The sequence below is a fragment of the Aotus nancymaae genome, unplaced genomic scaffold, assembly GCF_030222135.1.
Source record: "Aotus nancymaae isolate 86718 unplaced genomic scaffold, 86718_ANA_hifiasm-v0.15.2.pri h1tg000014l, whole genome shotgun sequence".
Taxonomy (NCBI): Eukaryota; Metazoa; Chordata; class Mammalia; order Primates; family Aotidae; genus Aotus; species Aotus nancymaae.
The window spans coordinates 11,662,765-11,686,988 of NW_026988425.1; the positions used below are offsets into that span (position 1 = coordinate 11,662,765).

The 24,224-nt window shown below is 38.0% G+C and overlaps 1 protein-coding gene and 1 non-coding gene across 8 annotated transcripts in view; both read right to left on the reverse strand.

Annotated features, from left to right (window-relative positions):
• Positions 1 to 24,224, reverse strand: part of CTNND2 (catenin delta 2) — a 935,473-nt gene that overhangs the window by 714,743 nt on the left and 196,506 nt on the right. The window lies entirely within an intron of this gene.
• LOC135275067 (5S ribosomal RNA) lies at positions 453 to 572 on the reverse strand. The gene has a single exon (XR_010342781.1). It is a non-coding gene; the product is annotated as a 5S ribosomal RNA (ribosomal RNA).

A 24,224-nucleotide genomic window follows, 5' to 3' on the forward strand; every position in this document is an offset into this window, starting at 1 on the left:
CTGTGATATGGAGCACAGGCCAGCTGTAGCAACAATCAAAAACTAACCAGCACTGTACCTGTACCCAGTTAAGACTTTGCATCTACTAATTATGAAGTCTAACACAGTCTTTTTTTTTGTTTGTTTTTTACTTCTGGGATCTGGTTGCTTAATCTGCAAAAATAGGAATGACCATGTTTATTTTAAAGATTTGTTACACAATAAATAATGTGGTAGAGTATTAAAAATGATGAACTGTTCTATGATGGCGAAAGATAATTAAAATCTCTCTTCTCTCCACATATATTTGTGAATTAGTTGTGTTGCCCTCAAATTAAATAATATTTTACTTCATTATGATTCTAAAATATAGATTAATTTTTCTGCCATCTAAACAACTAACACCTAAAAACAGAATCATACTTCATAGCCATATCTTTTTTTTTTTTTAATTTTTTTTTTCTCTTTTTAAAAGTCTATGGCACCCGGTATTCCCAGGTGGTCTCCCAACCAAGTACTCACCAGGCCCGACCCCTGCTTTGCTTCCGAGATCTGATGAGATCAGGTGCGTTCAGGGTGGTATGGCCGTAGACCATACCCGTATCTTAATGTCACTTCTTAGTAAATAAATCACTTTGTGAATGCCGTTGTAGAGAATGCTGTGACTTATACTCTTTTTTACATATACTATTTCATAGTTTCATGAAGCTAGTAATCACAATACTGCAAAAATTGTCTAATAGGTCTTTCATTCACCACAGTGCCTCTGTATTTTATTATGGTGATATTTTGACACTTGAGAGCAAAAGTGGTAAGAGTCTATCTTCATAAAAAAATAAAATAAGGGATCAATTAATTACATTGAACTACCTTGAAAGCTGAAGTAAAGAACTTGATTTCCTTCGGCTTAGTGTGAGACTACTGATCCTATCATGTCTTTTCAACAGCGCACACCGTAACACAGTAGAAGCTATTTTGTTACAGCAGCATCACCACCCATGGCCTCGAGTCTAGGACAGTAAATGAGCAACATGAATGAATTGCCATTCTTCTTCCTTCCTACACAAAATTGTGATGAATACACACTAACAGTCAAACATCAAGTGAAATCTATCTTGTTCTTTCAAAAATAATAACCTGAGTATAAATTTAAAAGATTACCATCCCAAGTTTTGAGATTTTCAAATTGCCTCAATTGTAAAACGACTTAAATGAAAGTGACAAAGTCAAAGAAAATTGCACTGTGATGGGGAAATAAAATCAGCATGAGGAATGGGTTGGAAGAGAATAGAATCCAATGTATCACCCAACTGGTGCAGGAATTCAAAATCATGTAACTGTTGACAAATATTTAAACAGCAACACATCAGCTTAAATGTACAACTAAAAAATAAAAACAAAGGAAATCTGTCAAACAATGTTACAAACAACAAAGCACGCTGTTGAAAATTGTATAGTCCTCAAATGCTGCTTCATTTTTACAGTAACACAGAGACATGAAGCAAAATGAAAAGCGTATCAGGTTCTGTAGCCCCTTCCATTCACCTAAGCTATTACAGGCTCTCACTTAAGAAATCTATACTTTGAGCAATATACTCTTTTATAAAACAAAAAAACTTGACTGCTTATAACTATTATATAAAATACTGCTATATGCACTTTGGGCTTAATACAAAATTAATAACTCCATTCAGAAGGATCACAGCATATTAACCTGAAAACATGTTGAAAATAAAAAGTGAAATTTTAGTTTACCAAATGTAATGATAATAAAAGTTGCATTGTTTTGTGTTTGTTTCTGTAGTCCATCTAACAGTGAGTCTCTCCAAGATAAGAACAAAAAATGTGAATATTGCAAATATATTAAAAGAAATGATACGTCTGGCTGATAGAGCATGCAAAGTAGACTCTAGTATGTTTTGAAAATTACCGTTTCCCCCAATATACAAGTAGTCAACCAAAGCATCAATTCTTTGAAAAAATACTTTCATCTACACAGTTCAGATACAAAATATATGTATTTTAAAAGAAACACTGAATATATAATAAAGACAAGTAAGAGGTAAATTGGGGTGGCTGGCTCACACCTGTAATCTCTGTACTTCGAGAGGCTGAGGTGGGAGGACTATTTCAGGTCAGGAGTTTAAGACCCGCCCAGGCAACACAGTGGTCCCCTCTCTACAAAAAAAAGTTAGTTGGATGTGGTGTTGTGCACATGTAGTTCCAGCTATGTGGGAGTCTGAGGTGGGAGGACCACTGGAGACTCAGGACTTAGAGGCTGCAGTATGCTATGAGTGCACCACTGCACTTCAGCCTAAGTCAAAGTGAGAACTTGTATCAAAATAAAGAAAAACTAAGAAATGTTTTCGCTCTGAATTATGTAACTATATTTTTTAATGTGCACAGTGCCATTTTTATATTCTATGTTAACATTTTTGTTTAACTAGTTCTATAAAATTTCAAGGTTACACAGCTAATCAACAAAAACTATATGATTGAAACTTTGGTTTTAAAAGAAATTTTCCGAATATATAAGAAACACAATAAATCTATTTTTCTGAAAGACAATGCAGTCATCAAAACACTATTTTGCAGCAGGTGAACATTTAATACTTTGAAAGCATGACTGCAATATATTTTGTGAATTTTAATCCTGGTTAATTCTGGGCATGTAACTGTTAGAGGTTTTTATTTCGTCCACTTTGTCTTACCTTCTTTCAAAAATTTCCAACAACAAATGTAAAAAATAAAAGAATGATTCCCAATTCATCATAAAAATATGAAAATCAAACTGGAAAACTATTGGTAAACTATAGCTTGTGAAAATGCAACTGGCCAGATGCACAGTAAGACAGGCTGCCATCTGTGTTTGGCTTTGTTGAAATTTCATCGCTTAGAATTTGTTTTATTGGTTAGGCAGCAAAACAAATCTTGGCAAGGGAACATCAGGTCTGAAGAGAATCCTGAGGATGTGGAATGTTTCAAGAGGCAGTTGGGCATGTGATGAGAAGATAAATGCCGTTAGGTAGAATTTGGAAAACTAGGTCAATATTTTATTTTAATTTATTTGAGACAGAGTATCACTCTGTTGCCCAGCTTGGAGTGCAGTGGCATGACCTTGGTTCACTGCAACCTCCACCTCCCAGGTTCAAGTGATTCTCCTGCCTTAGCCTCCTAAGTAGCTGTAATTACAGGTGCCTGTCACCCTGCCTGGCTAATTTTTATATTTTTAGTAGAGATGGGTTTTCACCATGTTGGCCAGGCTGGTCTTGAACTCCTGACCCCAAGTGATCTGCCTGCTTCAGCCTCCTAATGTGGTGGGATTACAGGCAGGAGCCACCACGCCCAGCCTAGTCAACAGTTTTAAAAGACTTAGAAAGTCTCACTGGGGTATGTGACAAAAATCCCCTCTTATATCCCCAAAACTCTAGTAAGAATTTCCATATTTCTTCAAAGTTTAGTCCTAAAATATATCTGGGTTGTCCATTTTCACATATTGTATATATAAATTCAGAGCCCAAAAACCAAGAACATTTTAAAACTTACTCCAGTGTTAAACACTGGAGTAATTTAAAAATTTCTCCTATGGCGAGAGGAAGCATGCTCACTACTTCCACCATATGAGGACACAGCAAAAAGACACCATCTACAAATCAGAAAGTGGAGCCTCTTCAGACACTGAATATGCCAGTACCTTGATCAAAGATTTCCCAGCCTCCAGAACTCTGATAAATAAATTTCTGTTATTCATAAGCCATGTAATTTATGCTATTTTCTTATAGCAAAGCAAATGGACAGAAACACAGGCTTTACATTCAAGTCAACTTGGGTTTGAAACCCAGTTTTGGAAGACACTGCATTTTATTTTAGGGAAGTTATTTAAATTATTTGAGTCACAGTGTTCCAGTTTGGGAGGCCAAGGCGGGCGGATCACCAGGTCAAGAGATCAAGACCATCCTGGCTGACATGGTGAAACCCCATCTCTACTAAGAATAGAAAAATTAGCTGGGCATGGTGGTATGCACCTGTAATCCCAGCTACTCAGGAGGCTGAGGCAGGAGACTCGCTTGAACCTAGGAGGCAGAGGTTGCAGTGAGCTGAGATGGCACCACTGCACTCCAGCCTGGTGACAGAACAAGACTCTGTCTCAAAAAAAAAAAAAAAAAGGAGCTGAAAACACCTGCTTCATAGCATTGATGAAAGGATTAGATGGCACACATAAAATGCCTGGAACAGGCACTTAGGAATCAACCTCCAATGCAAAAGAAGCTCAATGAGGACAGGGCTGTTTGTGTCTTTTGATCACTGGTGTATGCCTATCATACAGAAATGCTCCATATATATTTGGAGAATGGGAGAACTAGTGTTATCATCAATAATTATTTTAATAATTTCCCCTAAACTTAAGTAGCAGCCTAAACATAGTACAACTGATTCCTGTTATGTGTGATAGTTTTGTTCTCTAAAGTCAATGATAACACTGAATAACTAAACACTGAACTATTGCTCCTAGGAGAAATAAAGGGTTATGTTCCTGCCAGCCTTTGGTCACAATGTTTTCATCAACTGATCAATGTATAACCTTGTTTTATGGGTGCTTCTATTTAAAGATATCTTATTTTTTTAAATATATTGTTGATTCATTAACATTTAATTCATGGCCAACAGCTCTGTAACTCATGACCAAACAAAGCTCATTGAACACATATATTTTCTCTATAAGGCATGCTGCAGGTTTCTTGCACTTAGAAACACTAGATAACAAATTAGCATTACCATTGAGGCTATTTTAAACAATTAAATCACTGGGAAAACGCATGGAAATGAAAAAAACAAAAGTAAAGTAAAATGTGGTACCAACTAGACTATGAAAAGGACATCTGTTTGCAGTAGGAGAGTTGAAATAAGAAAGCAGAGTATTATCTTATGAGACCTGAGTTAGGAACATGTATGTCCATGCATGCACATGACTGTGTGTTAATTTTGGGGTTGTAAATGCATTTTAGCAAATACATTAGCTCACAAGCATGAAGTTCTCAAATGCTGAGAGTGGACTGTACATCCAACAGGAAATACATGGTACTCGTATAAGGATTACACCTTCTATTTCTGCATATCTCTCTGCTCTCCTTCTATCTCTGTTCAACATTATCAAAAGTATTCTTTTCAACCAGTACACACCCAATCGGTACATGCTGAAAAGAAAAAAATGAACATGTGCTTTAAGGATTTTCATTCCAACAGAGACTAAATACACAACAGGACTTAGAACCCCAAAATGCTGTCATCTTAAATACATACGGTACAGTAGTCATCCAAAAGAATACTGTATATAGCAAGTCATTTTTTTAACAATGTTACCTACAAACATATGTCTTTCAATGAGTGTTTTCTGGGTTATAGAACAGAAGAAATGGAGATATGCTAGATGAGGTTAAGTAAATAGAAAGCAGACAGAAAACCACTAGCTTCCATCAGGGTCTAGAGTAGGCTATAATAACAAAAAGGTCAGGTCAGGAAGAGACAGACTGGAAGAAGAGGTATCACACAAAGTAGGAAATTGGTTTATATACTATGGTATTAAAAATGCTGATTTTTATCATATCTTGTTACATTGCTTATTGTTCAAGACAAGTATCTAGCAACTGGCCTGAGAGGAAATTAATACCCTATCATAATCTATCTGCTCTATTGTTCAGTGGCAAGCAATAGGGGAAAATCTTCCTTGTCTTCACAGCTCTGTGGCTTGTGAATTGGTTTATTACTTCTTCCACTGAGGCTCAAGTGTTGAATTATTCTCTACAGAATCATTAAGAAGTAGGGACAGAGGGCCCTACCACTTCACCTTTCTTTGGTTACAATGGAATGGGTAAATAACAAGGTATTCAGAGACGTTTTCCTATTTATGTATTATAATAATGCTTTTCTATCTCTTGAGAAAAATGGAATATTATTCCATAACAATGTCACATTCACATTTACTTCCCTAATGAAGAACACTACGCAGACTTCCTTTTACTTAGCTTTGCATGAATTTAATGTTCTTACGTAGTCTAATTATTTTAACACTGAAGCAGGCTTATTTAGAATTATTAGGCAATAAATAAAAACAAAATCCATAATCCCTTAATTTGTCCCATTTTTATCTCACCATAAACAGATGTAATATTACATACACATATATTACATATTAAAATTGTGATATTGTATATAAAGTCTCGCACTGTTTTTAATCACTTAAACATATAATGAGTATTGTCCAGTCCCTTGGACAGTCTTCAAATCAGTAGTTCACATGGCCTGTAATGGATGAATTTTTTAAACATTTGCCACTTTTATTTAAATATTTATAGACTTTTTATGAATATCTATAATTTACTTTAAAATAATTAGCATGGATAGTGTGATATTGCCACGCAATTATTTGAGCCAGAGTCAGCAAACTCTTTCTGTAAGGGGCCAGATAGTACATATATTTGGATTTGTGAGTGATCTCATCTCTTCTCCAACTATCTAGCACTGCCATCGTAGTGCCAAAGCAGTGACACATAATGTACAAAGGAATGAGTGTGCTGTGCTCCAATAAAACTTTATTCATAGACACTGTTTGAATTTCATCTAATTTTCACATGTCGCAAAATATTTTTCTTTTGAATTTTTTCCAACTATCTAAAAAATGTGAAAAATCATTGTTAGCTCATAGGCCATACAAAAATAGCCAGCAGATTGGAACTGGCCTTGGGCTATAGTTTGCAGACCCCTAGTTCAAGCCCCACTGCAGATTTAGTCAGTTGCCCTAATGACAATCTCCTGTTTCAGGACTAGCCAACTCCTTTCCCAGTTAGAAGCCCCCTTCTCCAGAGGGGGGCTACCTTAAACTGTTTGGGCTAATTTCATATCTAATCAACAGCAGATATTTTTAATAATTTGCATGAGAATGAGTTTCCATGGGTGAAATTAATGGCTTGCTAGCATAATGTAGATGTAAGAAACAAGCACTAATTGTGCAAATTCATGGTATTTAGAGCCAGCTTTTACCCGTCTTTGGGGGTCTTCGGGAGCACCTGCAGATCCTAAGGGAGGTCACAGACACTCTGGAACATAGACAGTAGTTACGTATCAACAGGTATGAACAACTAGTATTTAGCAACTGATATGCTGCATAATAGCTGAAAATCAGCCCTGACTAAAAGGGCTTTAACTGATCTCACGGATAGTTGGATGAAATCTTTTGTGCTGGCTTGAAGATAAAATTTTACCCCATATAGAAAGAGTTGCTGACCCCTGCCTTAAACACCTGGGCAATATCACACTGTTACTTTAAATCACAGATATTCAGAAAAAGTATTAAAATGTTTATAATAAAATGTTAAGTGTTTAAATAATTCAGCCATTTTAGGGAATGTGAAATGTTTTTGAAGACTAACAAACTGGACCAATATCATTATGTATGTAAGTGATTAAAAATAGTGCCAGGATCAATATATCAATGCCCGCAGGCGTGGTAATCTTGGTGTCAGAACTGTTCTCCCTTCCACCTGTTATACAGAGGTTACTGGAAAGTCTGCAAACTGCACCTAATTCTAACCATTAGAAGCTGCCATTCCATTGCCCAAAAAAAGTTGTGCCTTACGAGTATACAAAAGTTTGATCTCAATTCACAGGTTTTCAGTAAAACACTTGCTGAGTTTCACTTATGTGCCAGGCCTAGATACAGACACAGTAGTGGAATAATGGCAGATATGGTCCTGATACTAATTGTTATTGCTTAAGTAGGAATAAAAAATAAGCATTAAAATATATTAAATATTCCTTTGCATTTTATAAGTCAGTAACAGCATACTACATTAAGCACTAACAGGGATTTCTATGAGCCAGGACTGTCTCAAGGGCATGGCATATATCAATCTATTCAAGACCCCAGCCTTAGGAGGTAAGTTGTATTATTATGCCCACTTTTCAGATGAGAAAACCGAGGGACAGAAAGATTAAGGAATCTCTTGACATAAGACAACTTTAAAGTGGTGGCCTGAGTTTTAACCCCAGCAGTTTGAGACCAGAGTCTATGCTTTTAGTTTCTGTTCTTCAAGGTTTGGTGAATGAATTTGGGGTACAAAGTGGCAGTTACTTAGGTGAACAGTCAGGGAAGGCCTTGCTTAGCAGGGATAATTTAAACTGAAGCCTGACGGATGAGAAGGCATCAATTATGAGAAAATCCCAAACAAAGCGCATCTAACACCCTATGTCTGGGAGGAGATTTCTCTGTTCCTATAAAAGAAAGGAGGCTGACACGCCTGGAACCTGGGAAGCTACAGGGAGGACCTTGCTTTTATTCTAAGCCAGCAGAAAATAGGAGAGTTACAGTCAGATTTAATGTTAAAAACCACTCTGGTTGGTGTGCAGAGATTGCATAATGGGGTTTGGGGAGACAAGAACGTAAAAGTGACACTAGCTGGGGGCCACTGAAGATCAAGAACAAAGGTGGTTTAGACCAGAGTAAATGCTGCAGAGAAAGAGAAACTGATGCAGTCCATTTAAGAAACAGTTCAAAAGTTCTCAAACAATACTCCCCAACCAAACCCTCCATGAAATCTACTTGATGCTTAAGATAAATAACTGCATTTCTTATATTAAAGCAACATATTATTCTTTTTTTAATTTTTTTTTTGAGATGGAGTCTCGCTCTGTCACCCAGGCTGGAGTACAGTGACAGGATCTTGGCTCACTGCAACCTCTGCCTCCTGGGTTCAGGCGATTCTCCTGCCTCAGTCTCCTGAGTAGCTGGGACTACAGGCACCTGCCACCATACCCAGCTAATTTTTGCATTTTTAGTAGAGACAGGGTTTCACCATGTTGGTCAGGATGTTCTGAGTCTCCTGACCTCATGATCCACCTGCCTCGGTCTCCCAAAGTACTGGGATTACAGGCATGAGCCACCGCACCAGGCCCAAACAACACATTATTCTAACATAAATTACACACTTCCTTTTTGTCTCGAGCTTACAACTTTCTCTCCATGAAGTGCTGGAAATAAACCAGGGACTAAATTTTCATATGCAGAATTTTTTCTCTCTTACCCAACTAAGATATACTTAAGTTCATTTGAAATGTTATGAAAGCAATGGAGCTAGTATCACAACAAAGTTTAAAGTAAGAACTGTCCATTTCAATCCATTAAACAGGTGATTTATGTTTGGAAAACTAAAGCTTTAAAGAATTTAAAAATAGGGTCAATCGTTCATTCTAATTTATAAATATGTATTATAATAATTGAAGCATAATTAATATCAACAGGTATTTTTCTGTCTTTTACTTAATGCCATATTATCTTGTGCTGTTATCAAAAGATTAAAATGTTATAATTTATCTATTAGTTAACTCTCTCTCTCTATATATATATGTAAATCATATGTACCCACACACACATACACACATAGTTACATCTAATCTACTTATAATTTTAAAAAGAGTAACTTTTTTTAAAAGTGTCACTACATATGTCAATTCTATCAAATGAGTAGCTGTAGAACAGGTCTGGCACACTCAATCATAATCTTAAGCACTGGGACAAATGGTCAGGTTTACATTTCAGAATCATTGCCTGGTCATTAGTTAGGCTGGGCTGAATCAGTGTAGAAGTCAAAAGTCCACAGAGAAACAAAGGGAAAGTAGGGAATCGCAGAAGCATAAATGCAGTGGCTGAAGGAATGGCCTATTTCTTGGGCCCTGGGAGGATGACGGAGTCAACTGAGGATCCAATGAGGATGACAAAAAGAGGGAAAGACTGTGGGTGAGAAGGTGAAAAAAAGATTATTTATGAGTGTGCAGAGTTCAGTTTGCTCAGGGAGCATGGCAAATTGAATAAAAAGTCTAAATGACTGAAGAGAGAGGTAGGCCAGACCTTCACAAATCTTCAACATTTAAGTGAAAACAAGGGAGGAATAATATTCCTTAGGGATATTGTGAATTGCAGAGAAAACGGACAGGATGATGAAAGGAATATTTAAAGGACAAGAACAGAAAGAGAAGCCTCCAAAAATACTGTGGCCCAACTCTCCTTCCTTCCTCGTATTGCCATCTCTTTAAATTCTTACCACATAAACAATCATATTATCCAGGGGCTTCCTTTCAAAGTAAAAGTATTTTCTAGAGCATTCTAACTTGTACCTGTCCTGTAAGAACTGTTCTGTAATGAAGTTAGAAATTATAAAGGTGAGCATGAAATGAGTACAGTGGGCACCAGGGTGTAAATTTAATCAATCCTCAGGTGGTTTCCCTCTTTGATCCAGCTTCATTCTTTTCTAGCAGAGGGAGTCAGATACTTTGTAGAACCTCCATTTTACACTTATCATTACACTTAGTCTAAATCATCTATAATTTGGGCTTTAAAATATGCGTGTGGGGAAACTATGGGTGGGTAGGTGTGTTTAACATATCAATATGTACTGAAGATTTAATCATTTGGCCAGGCATGGTGGCTCACACCTGTAATCCCAGCACTTTGGGAGATTGAAGAGGGCAGATCATTTGAGGTCAGCAGTTAAGAAACCAGCCTGGCCAACATGGTGAAACCCCAGCTGTACTAAAAATACAAAAAAAAAAAAAAATTAGCTGGGCATGGTGGCACTCTCCTGTAGTCCCAGCTACAGAGGAGGCTTGGGCAGGAGAATCGCTTGAGCCCAAGAGACAAAGGTTGCAGTGAGCTAAGATCATGCAAGTGCACTCCAGTCTGGGTGGCAGAGTGAGATTCCAACTCAAAATAAACAACAACAAAAACAAAAATTTAATTATTGAAGGTGACTGTCCCGACCTTGAAGAGCTTATAGTTTGCTGAGGGATCAATGACTTAACGAATCAAAGCCCTACTTGGTTGTATTCAGCGTGGTTGGGGAATTAGCCGTGGTGAGAATGTGCCGCAGGGTGATGCACATGTGTGAGCTCTTTTCATCGGTGCTGTGCGGTTCATTCTCTGTCATCCTCTCGGGCTGCCATCCTTTTGTCTGCACCTATTCACTCACTGAAGCCTACGGTCAATAGAGACACTAGTTGAATAGAAGATTATTTTAGATGGAACACTCTCAGATGTCAAGAAATTTCTGAAAAAAGTAATGGTGCCAGGTAGCTGAGAAAAAGAAGAGATAAGACCTTGAAATAAGAATCTGATTGAATAACCGAACTAAAGAGAGAGAAAAGCCTTTGAAAAGCAAGTGATCTACTTGAAATTTGAGGATTTGGGCTAGAGTATAAATCTGTCATGTTGAGAGAATACTTAGGAAGTTGGTGAAGATAGAATCTGTGCTAACTCAGGGTAACTATGAAATGATTATCTTTATTTCAGGAGTAGCATCTGATATAATCAAATGGCAGTTATTCTATTAAATAGATGCCCACTTTGGTTAAATATTTTATGATTACCTGAGACCCATTCTGTATGTAATTGTCTTTTATGATGTCTAAAGAAATCGTCAATATTCTGAAAGGAGGCTTTTAACAAAATCATGGGCAACAGGTGGAGATTTCTCCTCTTTGCTTGAGAACACAGCAGGCTCTCTTGAGTATCTATTTCTACTTCAGTAAGACTTAAGTCTCCATGAGGAACTCCCCCTAGGAAAACCCCAGTACTACCCCATCAGCTAGGGACCTTCCATGTAGAGAATTTATTGGATGTCAGAGATAATGGCTGCATTTCAACCTGTCTGCTGAATACCCAGGATAAATGTGTGTGAAGCATAAATAAATCCAAAGCGGACTGAACTGACAGTGTAATAATAATATCAGATTTAATCAACAGACATCTTTCACCAAGTGATTATTAAAACCTCTCAATTTCTATACATTCGATTTTCGTATTTATTCTACTTTGAGTTAAACTGCTAGATTTATGAAATACAGAACTATTTATGATGAGTTTTCTGTATAATTGTATATATGATGAATATGTGTAAGGACAAACTTCTACCCACTTCATTTACTATAACCTCTCTATGTATTAAAACCCCAAGAGAATATACTTACACATATATAAGAATAAGAAAGAATTATGGAATACTCCTTAATATAAGCTCCCTGTAGTATAAGTAAAGAATTTCTGTTTTAAAGTCTTGTAAAATATATGACAAGAAATATTTCTTATTTGTATAATTTTTATATTAGCTAGGACACAAAAATGATGCTGAGAAAATAGTTGAGGATTTTTATCACTCCAGATATGTTGAGTTATGCTGCAGTAAAAACAACCTAAAAATCTCAGTAGCTTGAGTCAGCAACAGTTTAAAGAGAATGAATTCTGTAGTGCCTTCCCACTGTGTCTGTAAACTCAGCCACATAACTCATCATGGGAAACAGGACACAAGCAAAGGCTTAGAAATCACTCGCATAGTTGCATCTGTCCTCTCCCTCATGCCTCAACCATCACTCTGAGAAAATGTCAGGTCTATTGCAGGAAGAAACACAGTGCACAGAACCAGGGTGTCCAGGTGCTCCAGGTCACATCTAGTTGAAACCTAGACACAGGACCATAAACACCAAAAATCAGCAGAACAGAGCTGACCACCCCAGTCCTGTGAGCAAAAAATGCTTCTTGTATACCACAAGAGTTTGTTGTTGTTACACAGCATAATTGTGGCAAGGCACAGCTGATAAAGCTATCAAGGTCCTAGTATACGATTTCAGCTCCCAGTTTATTTTTCTGTTTTGATGAACACTGTTTAATTCAGTTTCAAGTCCACATGTACATGTTAGTTTCCCCAATCTATTGCCCTAGAGTTACATGAATACATGAAGGAGGTACTCAGACAGCTCTTGTTTTATTGTATGTCCCGCCAAAAAGATGCCACATGTTCAGATTAGTTATTCCCCTTGATCAGCTCTGCTTTTCTTTCTCCACACAAATTAGTGCTTCTATCCACAATTACTACTGTCCCTCTTCTCTTTCTCCTTCCACTCTGAATTGCAAAGACAATTGTAAGTCACGGATTCCAAGCCACTCTCCAGGACAAGGATTGCTACACTGGGTCCTAGGGTGGAAATCTAAGAGGAGGATCTTTTCTGGCTTTCTGCTAATCCCTTCAAATCTGGAGGGCTTCTCCTGTGTACTCTTCAAAAACACAAAGGTTGTTAGCATGGTTTCACTCTCTATGCAGAGACTGAGCTCCCCTTTGACTGGGATGCTTTCTTCCATTTCTCCTTGCTATAATCTCTGCAGGTGCAAACCAACCCTGACTTCCTGGACCTCAAACTGGGCCAGAGAGCCAAACTCCGTACTTAATTTGGAGGTCAGGCTTACTACTTGATCACATCGACTTTTAACCAACATTGGCAACACTCAGACGCTTCAGTGTTACTCCCAAAACATGGCAATGGGAGAATCTCAACAGAGAAAAATTTTAGGATGAAGCATTCAGAGATCACAAAGGCAAATTCCTACAGGATCAGGCAGGTAACACAAATGAATGCAGTGGGCTGGCTGGGGTTAGAGTCAGGTAGAGTCTATAGGCTCCATCCAAAAAGGCTAAGAGCTACTCAACTGAAGTCAATTTGCTCCAAGAAGAATGATGTTTCAACTTTTCAAATTTTCAAAAGAAATGAAAAATATACAGTTGGGAATTAATTTGTTAAAATTTATATTATCCAAATGAGACATATATCTAGTTTACAGATATGTATTTATACATGCTATCAGGAGATAGCAACCACCATAGAGGTTTGAACAATTTGGTGGATTATTCCAGCAGAAAAACAGTGTTCTTACAGTCAAGATACACGCATGGTACCTGAATCGCGCTTACTGGAAGCAACGTGGTCTCACCTTTCCTTTACCTGGGTTTTGCAGTCAGAATGGAACACAGAGAGTAGGGCCACACAGGCAAATCTCCATTGCTGCTGTAGAGTTATACCTTCTACCAACAGCAATTATAATATGTAAAAGATCTTAACTTTCTAATGTTTATTTAGCAAATGCTATATTCAAGGCACTAACTTAGGTGCTGCGGGATTTAGAGGGGAATAAACATTGTCTCTGCCCTCAGAAAGCAGACAATTTGACAGGATTACTGTATTTAGTAAATAAACAGATGACTTGCAGTCTTTTGAGTCTGATAGAATGAATTTTTAAAGAGGGTGAATTTGAATTACTTATCTAGATATCTTGTATATCTGTCAAACAATTAGATTTTGGAATAAAGACACAAAATATAATTTGATCAGACCCCAGTATCTCTGATCAGAATCAATTAGTAACTAAAATAGTTGAGACGGTGCAAAGGAATATTATCCAGGAGGAAGAAAATTAAAAGAATTATCTTTTTCTGAGGGATTCTCAAGGAATCTTAAAAGACCAAATAGAGTGTCTTAAAAATATGTGTACAGGAATCCTCATCTGAAAGCATCCTACAATTTTTTTCATCTTTCATTTAGAGGACAGAAAGAAAGAATGGAAATGATTTTTGATCAAAAATTTGAACATGCTGTTTTAACAGATATAACTAGAAGACTAGATATAGTCAAACTCATTTGAAATTAATTATCTAAGAAGCCTCAATAGTGTTCATCCCATCAATCTTGTTCAGGCCTGACCTCAAAGGACTACCTGCAAAGGTGTGAAGACAGCTCAGACTTCAGAACAATCCAATGCACGGCCTTGGCTGACATTCACTACAGGAAGACTAATTAAAAAGACTTCTCAGAATACAGATGCCTACCTAATGAGAGCTGAAGTAACACATACCATTTTTCACTTAGGTCAAGAAACAGATGACAGACAGTAGCAGATGGTTCACTTTAACAGATGCCTGATGAAAATATGAGTGATTGCCTCTCAGCTGCCACCTGGTAGAGTGTTGAAAGCACCTCAGTCACAGAGAGGGATTCTGGACCCAAGTCCTGAGCATCAGGGATGTAGCTCAAGTTCCAGTTTCCAGAGGATGCTCTAGCAAACATTAGTGGAGGCCACTTAGGTCCTGAATGAACTGTGTTTGTCCTGGAGGGCTCCTCTAATGGATGCATCCTAACCTTTAACCCATAATAAGACAAATGTACTTAAGCCCACTTCTAAATGAATTTGTCTTCACCTTGTTCCTTTGGAGGCCCTGTGTCCAGCCCAATTATGATATAGCTGTCACAGTTTAGTTATGGCTCAGAGTTAGAAAAAAGGAAAAAAGCTGCCTACATAAAGCATATTTACTTGGCTCCCTTCCCTGAAACCCACTGGAATGGAAGAAAACAATATAATCACATGCAATAAAAATGGAAAATACCTACAATACAAATGCAAACCTAGTGAAACTCAACTAAAAATACACAAAGCCAATGTGTTTCTCTCCAGAGCTCAAGTAGAAGGCAGATTTTGCTAGAATTAAATGAGAGACTCAAGTATCTCAACTCAAAATGATCCATTTTCTGACAAACTAGAGAAACTGTCTGAAGATAAATCCAGAAGGGATAGAAAAAATAGCCACAAGCTTTTGAAGAGCTGACATTTGTCAATGGTGCAGGCATAAATCACCTCCAAATAGCCAACTAAATGCCTAAACAGGACAAATACCACACTGACCTTCTGCCAGAACAATCAGCATCTCTGCCCAAAGATATGTCTCCAACTCAGAGGATGCTACACATTGTGTATGGAGAAACAGAATATATCTGAGCAGTATACTAGCCAGAATTTTTCCCCCACCCAACTCCATTCTTGAGCAAATCATGAGCCAGACTTGAGAATAATTATTAGAAAGAGAAAAGGCTAAAGTAATGTAAGTGGAAAAAAGCAAAAGGCAGATGACAGAAATAATTCAATAAGCTGCAAAACAGTATATACAGCCAGATACCACTTATATGAACATATATGTACATGTGGGCATGTAAATAAAATAATACCTGTGATGAGACATCTGAAAATGTACATAATATATATCTGAGTAGTGAGAGAGGGGTTTATGTGATGCTTCTACTCTTTGCTTTATTCATATAGGAACATTTTAATTCTCTTGAAGTATCATTTTGAAAAAAGATCTGAGTTGAGCTTAGCCTCTGAAGAGAGTGGACATCCCCTCAGGGAAGCAGTATAATGCTATGTCAGACTTGATCCTTTGTCCTTTTTCTTCTATCCCTTTTATCTTCCCCTTGATGCTATGGTGAACAACTTTAGAGTGTCCCTCCACCAAAAAAAAATGACATCTGTCCACACCTTTAGGTATTCCTCCACATCTTGAGTGTGGTTAGGGCCCAGGACTTGCTTCTAATCAAGAGAATATGGCACAGTGATGGGATGTCATACCTATAATTACACTCCATTATATATAAATACATTACATAAGACTTTGTCGTGGGAACAGACTCACTCTAGAGACTCCCCTGGCTGGCTGGAGGAAGTTAACAGCTGTATTGGGAAATTCCACATGGCCAGGAATTATGAGTAATCTTTAGGGACCACAGGTAGCCTCTAAGAGCTGAGAGCAGCTTCCAGCCTTGAGCCAGACAGTAGTCCAGACCCTCAGACCTGCAGGTCTGAACAAATTCTGCCAACAACCTAAGTGAACTTGGAGCAGATTCATTTCCAGTAGAACCTTCAAAAAAACCCAACCCATCCAACCCTTGATTGCAGCTGTGTGAGGTCCTGAGCACAGGCCCAGATGAGTTGTGCCTGAACGTCTGACTCACATCAACTGAAATCATAAATGTGTGTTGTTTTAGGCCAAAGACAAAGCAAAAGCAAAACTCTGAAACCATTTTCATTGGTGTGATCATTAAATCATGGTGGTAAAATATGGGCCAAGCAGGGGATAGGGATGAGGCCTTCTCAACACCTGTACTTTCCAGTTTAACACATTTTAGCTAACATATACAGGCAGATAAGCACCACCAAATCAAGATACAGAATGCTTCATCAATCACACTGAAGAGCACTCTCTTTCTCTTAGTTGTCAGCCCCCTGCCCTGGCCTGCAGGCATCCACTGATAGGATTGTCTACAGTTAGGTCTTTTCATTAATATCACATAAGTAGAATCATACATAGCTTCTTGTGTCTGTCTCATTTCACTTAACACAGGGCTTCAAAGATTTTCACAAATTATTGTAAGTATCAGTAATACGGTTTTTTTGATGATGAACTTTCTTACCAGGGAAGCTACTAAAATAAGAAAATGAGAACTAGGTGTTCCATAACCATAACTTTTGACAAGGTGTGACTACAGAAACAGAGCAGGCCTGCCAGTCCCATCCTCCTCTCATGCACACAGACCTAATGATTTTTCTACAGAATGTACCCGTTGTCCCCATACAGCGGCAGAATGATGACCTGCAGCTCACTTCTGCCTTCTTTTTTTCATGCACATAATCCAAGTGGTAAGACCTCAGACAAAATGAAAAGGCATCTGGGAAATACATTTTTACCATTCCAGCCTCTGTAGTCCAGGAAAATACCTACAATAGATGATGAGTGGCAATCCTAAATCCCGAAAACCAGGAATACAGGACACACAACTGCCACAGTACATACTGAATGCTAAATTTTCATCTACTTTTTAGAGTAAACCAAAATATAAATAAAAATTTTAATATTTTCTTCCTACTCTCTCTGTTATGGAAATTACTTTTGTAAGCCAATATTTAAGACATGTAACAACTTATAATTACAAAATCTGCTTAAAAATAGAAGAAAAGCTTCAAAAAGGCCTCACGGTCTTCAACTGTCATCACTGTAGACAACTCTCACTGTTTGACTCTAATTAATCTCTTGGAGCCTCCATTTCTACATCTTTAAAGAGACAAAGTTAAATATTTCTAAGAACTTTACACTCCTAAATTTCTGCATTTTGCTAGTTCTAGGACATTAGCTATGATGTTAAGTGGTAACTCACATATATTCAGAAGAAATATATCGATGATCAAAAACATGTTTTATAGATTTTTTATTTTTTTGAGACAGGGTCTCACTCTGTCACTCAGGTTGGAGTGCAGTGGCATGTTCTTGGCTCACTACAACCTCCCCAGCCCGGGCTCAAGCAAACCTCCCACTTCAGCCTCCCAAGTAGCTGGAACTACAGGCACATGCCACCACGCCTGACTATAAAGATGATTTTTTAAAACTTAATAAATAGTTTAATAGATTTATCAGTGGTAAAATGTAAAAATACCCATTGGAGAGTAATGAATTGTATTTAATTTCTACAATAATATAAAATGTGCATCAGTTTACTGAGGGAAAAAAGCCATTACACATTACCAAAGGGGGCCAAGAAATCCCCTAGAGAGGAAAGTTTTAAGGAAGAAAAGACAACATCTTTCTTAAAGGGTTTAATCGTGGTTCTCTCTAGATCTTGGAGAGATCTGAGTATTTCTAAGAATTATAATAACACTAGTAATAAGTCTTGTATTTACTAGAGACTAATCTGCTAGGATGTATCCATTTGCACAACCTGAATAACAATGTCTGAAATAAAAGTTTACTTTTCTTGCATGGCAAGTCTGGAATTGTCTAGCGCAGGCCTTCTGCAGTGTGGCTCAAGTATGATGAAGACAGAAGCTCCATCATTTCAGATGCTTCCCTATCCTGGGAGTGTTGTTTGTCAACTCAGGGCCATGAGCTCTGTTGCAGTTCCAGGAATCAGGCCACATTTAAGGCAGGGTAAGCACCACAAAATCAAGATACAGAATGTTTCATCACCCTGAAGAGTACCCTCCTTCCCTTTGTTGTCAGCCCCCTCCCCTGACCTGCAGGCACCTACTGATGGGATTTGTCTACAGTTACATCTTTGTGAATATCATATAAGTAGAATCATATAAAGCCTCTTGTGTATGTCTCCTTTCACCTAACATAGTGCTGTTGAGATTCACACAAAATGTTGCATGCATCAGTAATTAGTGTTTTGTTTATGAACTTTCTTACCAGTGAAGCTACTAAAATAAGAAAGTGAAAACTAGGTGTCTGGTAAGACTGAAGAATAGCAGTACACTGACTGTTCCCAGGAAAGCAAGAACTGTCTCAAAAAACACAGTAGGTTTCTGCTTTTATGGGTCAGAGCTATGCCTTATAACATGCCTGGCTACAGAGGAGGCTGGGAAGATAAAATCAGCTTTCTCAATTTTACAGCAGAAGCCAGAAAGGGAGAAGGCAGTTTCACTTGGCCAATGGCAGCATCTGGCCAAGATTTACAAGATGAAAGTCTTTCATAGCTGCTGTTCCTTAGGAGCATTAGCAGCTAGAGTTAACTCCAGGCCCAGCTATACAGCAGTGTGAATGATCTCTCACTCAACGACCATTGACTCTAGAAAAACTCTCAACTACACTGTGACATGGGTGTGCTTCCTCAAATAATTTCATCATGTAAAAGCATCTCTTCTCCTATCTGTTAAGACACTTGTCAAAATGTCAGGTAAAATAAGATGATGAACTAAACTGTATTATAAAATTGTGCACAATAATCCCAAACGCTTTTTGAGTTATTTTTTTCTGCTTGCTAAGAATACAGCGTGACCTGCAAAAACATCATAAAAAGTTAACAAGTCTACAGAAAGCAGTAAGAGCGGTGCAGAGAGAATTGCTTTCATCATTTATAAAGTGGTAGACAAAGTATTCAGAAGCCTTAAAACAAACGCAAATGATGTTGTCAGTAAGTAAAAGGTTGGACTCCTTTTAATATGGAGAGATTTCATACTGAACATTACTTTAATATTAAACTAATGTTTTCTTTGCTAAATTATCCTATAGTGAAATTGTCCCTTAAGTACATTTTAAAAATATAAATCATGCTCATTGAATACAATTAAGTAAAGATATTATAAAAAGCATATTCATACATTAATAACGTAATAGTTACTTAGAAAAATGCCTTCAGTGTTTCACTTAAGATCCACGAATATGTATTCTGTTATATATGGAATATAAACACATTTTTATTATAAGAGATTAACTTAAACCCACAGAGATATTTCAATGCAGTGAGGGAGAGGAGCCCGCAGATAACTCTAACACCTGTTAGAGGTGACTAAGCGTCCCAAGATGATTGCTCTTTCCTTGGCTTTAAGGAGCCAAGAATAATTTATTTGGATTTTGACCTGCTTTCCTTTGTCTCCATCTCCTACATCAGGTGATGGTTTAAGAAATCCCTCAGTTCTCTGGGCTAGAAGGATGTACCGACTGACCCCTGTGACTGTCACCATCAATAGGTGATCAATCCTGTCACTTATGGCTCTCTCATATCCCTCTCCATTCCCTGGGATACTTCCTGGGGCTGAGCTATTGTTCTCCCCCTTCAGAACTTTTGCAAAATTTCTCAATCTATCCACTTGATCCTTCTAAAGACTTCTAGGTCACTGTTTTCCTAAAGGAAAATCTGATTATAGCACTGCCCTGCTTTAAAACACAACCACTGTTGCCACCACTACTACCATCACCTCTCAATATTTTTCATTGTCTCTAGAACAAAATGAAAACTCCTTACGTTTGAATGTGTTGTCTTTCACTGTCAGTAGGGAATTGACCCAGTTCTCAGGTTAAAGTGAAAGTGAAGGCTGGGTGCAGTGTCTTATGCCTATAATCCCAGCACTTTAGGTGGCCAAGGCAGGAGGATCACTTGGTCAACAATTTCAAGACCAGCCTCGGCAACACGGTGAGGCCTCATCTCTACAAAAAATGAAAATAAAAAAAATTAGCCAGATATGGTGTGCATGCCTGTAGTCCCAGCTACTTGGAGGCTGAGGCAGGAAGTTTGCTTGAGTCCAGGAGGCTGAGGTGATAGAAAGCTGTGTTCCGGCCACTGTACTCCAGCCTGAGTGACAGAGCAAGACCCTGTCTCAAAAAACAAAACTAAACTAAAACAAAAGTGAAAATGAGGGCGACTCTGAAAACAAAGTAAAGAAAAGGGATACGTAGTGGTCCCAAGCCCTCCATTTCTGAGATCTCAACCTGTCCATGACACTACAAAACACCATAGTAGCACCACCTGGTCACAGAATCCCATGATGCTAAGAGTGAATTTCTGCACTGTGGTTTTCTCCAACATCAGACCAACGGCTTGCTCTCCAGGGACTACCGGCTACCACATGTCCTCAACCTTAGATTACCTATCTGTGAGCTCAGCTCAGTGGCTCTATTCTGAAGGCCTAGGGACTGGACAGTGACAAGCACAGGTTATTTGGAGAAATTTTCATAATCAACTGACTCTACTCCTACAGAGGACATTATTCACTAGTGACACATTTGGCTTTATTGTTGTAGCAGGTTCACTTACACATAAAAGTAGTAAATCTCTGTCGAATAGTTTTGCTAGGATTCTTTCTTTGATTTTGGCAGTCCATGAAGAAAACCCAAGCTGAATGATGACTAGAGAAAACAAACGAGCAGGGTACACTGGCAACTTCCTTCCTGGTCTTCACTTACCTTTTGCTTCCACTAAGTCTTCAAGGTCCAGATTTTACAATGGCACTCCCTTTTCCTCGTCTATTCGGGATAGAATTAACCACTTCCCTTCCTACACTGTCTTTTATCACTTTTGTTAATAGTTTGTAGCCTACATAGTTGTCAGTTCTTACTTATTTTTCCTGCTTTACTACTATAAACTTCTGGAAAGTTGCAGAATTTTTCATTAATCTTTCCAGTTGTGGGATACAGGAGTTTAATACATGTTTGTTGATTGGGTGAGTCTGTATACAGATGAATGAATGAATGAATGAATGAATGTTCTCAAGACCCTGTTGTATACCTAACCCACTGTTCCTTTTCTTAATTTAAATAATCTCCTTTAGCATGCCTGTTACAGTTTTTTTATTTGCCATCTTAGGGATATAAATCTAAGGCTTTATATATATCTATAAATTTATTTGCCATCTTAGGGATATAAATCTAAGGCTTTGTCTCTGTGATTTATTTTTTTTGTCTCTATAAATTTATTTGCCATCTTAGGGATATAAATCTAAGGCTTTGTCTCTGTGATTCATAAGGTTTTTATCTGTGTCCCCACCCAAATCTCACGTTCATTTCTAATCTCCAATGTTGGAGGTGGGACCTGGTGGGAAGGAACTGGATCATGGGAGCAGAGTCCTTATGAATGGTTTAGCACCATCCCCGCTTGGTACTGTATAGTGAATGAGTTCTCATGAGATCTGGTTGTTTAGAAGTGTGTGGCACCTCCCCACTCTCTCTCTTCCTCCTGCACCAGCCACGTAAGACAAGCCTGCCTCCCCTTAGCCTTCCTCCATGATTGTAAGTTTCCTGAGGCCTCCTCAGAAGCTGAGCAGATGCCAGCATCATGCATCCTGTACAGCCTGCAGAACCAAGAGCCTATTAAACCTCCTATCTTTATGAATTACCATTCACAGACATTTGTTTATAGCAGTGTGAGAATGAACTAATACAGTGGTAAACTAAATTATTCCTGGGGGCTTAAAAAATACAGTTGATAATCAAAGAGCTAAGAAGATAACTAAGTATTTTCCTTGAAAACTGATCTCAGGTCAGGTGTGGTGGCTCACACGTATAATCCCAGCACTTTGGGAGGCCAAGGTGGGTGGATCACCTGAGGTCAGGAGTTCAAGACCACCCTGCCCAACATGGCGAAATCCCATCTCTATTAAAAATACAAAAATTAGTTGGGTGTGGTGGTGCACACCTGTAATCCCAGCTACTTCGGAGACTGAGGCACAAGAATCACTTGAACCCGGGAGGCAGAGGTTGCAGTGAACTAGGATCAGACTGCTGCACTCCAGCCTGGGCCACAGACTGAGAATCCATCTCAAAAAAAAACACTGATCTCAGATATAGCAAAAACAGCTTGAAGAATGTCTACAATTTCTCCTTCATTGGCTTATTAGCAGAAATCCTTGAGTGTAGATCTAGGAAAAAGGAACTGATGAAAAACAAACATAAACTTTAACTCTACATGTCTCTTTTCTAAGTACCTCAGCAGGCTGCCTTTCCCAGCAGTTACAGCTGAAGATCCAGGCAGTGCACCACTACAATGGTATTTTCAGTGGATGTGAGGTTAGGGTTGAGTTTGCTATGTGCATCAAAGTTTTTGCTACATTACTCTTTTATTCTTTGTCACAGCAAAACAAAATACCATGCAATCCGATTCTCTGCCTATCCGCTTTAAACATAAGAAAAACACATTTTAAACTCTAGTCACTCCACATCATTTACACAGATAATATATTTAACTTCCTTCCAATGTGTTTCTTATTGACTTTAATTACCAAAGGGAAATTACTGATATTCCCATTCTTCTTACCAATGATTAGCCTAATTTTTGTTGTTGTTGTTGTTGTTGTTGTTTTAAGACTAAGTCTCACTCCGTCGCCCAGGCTGGTCTGATCTTGGCTCACTCCAACCTCTGCCTCCTGGGTTCAAGTGATTCTCCTGCCTCAGCCTCCTGAGTAGCTGGGATTGCAGACATATACAATCATGCCAGGCTAATTTTTGTATTTTTAGCTGAGACAGGGTTTTGCCACATTAGACGGGCTGATCTTGGAAATCCTGACCTCAGGTGATGAGCCCGGGTTGGCCTCCAAAAGTGCTAGGATTACAGGTGTGAGCCACTGGGACCAGCTGACTGGCCTAATTTGATAGCATTTTTTAATTATTTAGTTGGCATAGTCCCAATTTTAACGTGCAGGACATGCTCACTGCATGCCACTTACATATAGAAATGTACATTCAGGTTTTACTATTGTCTTTTACATAAAAAAAAGTGAAGCAGATACTCTTATGCTAATGTCATACAAAAGTAATAGTTAATGGTTATTTTATTACATGTTATGTACTGTTTTAAGCTCTTTAGATATATCAGCTATCAAATTCTTACAGTTCTGTGAGATAAATACTATTATTAACTTGACTTTAACAGATAAAACTGAAGCACAGAGAAGTTAAATAGTGTAATAAAGTATATTTACAACACTTCTAGTTATTGTTAAAATGAAGTATAGTTTTGTCTCATGGATAACCTTCACATCTTGATCATTCATACCTTCCACATACTAGCCACATGGTCTTAAGTATGCTAACTTATCTCATTAAGCCTCAGTATACTCATCTTTCAGATGGGCATGGGAATTGTATATGATTCTGGTAGGGGGCAGATTAATAACATAACGTGTGTGAGGCATGGTGCTTGGATCAGAGTAATTACTCAAGGTTAATTAGTTAACATTATTATTACTAGGAGTTCAAACACTGACTTCTAGTCTTGGATTGGGGTTTATAATTTGTATAATGTTAGAGAAAAGAGTTAAGATCTTTGCTTTCCCAATTTCT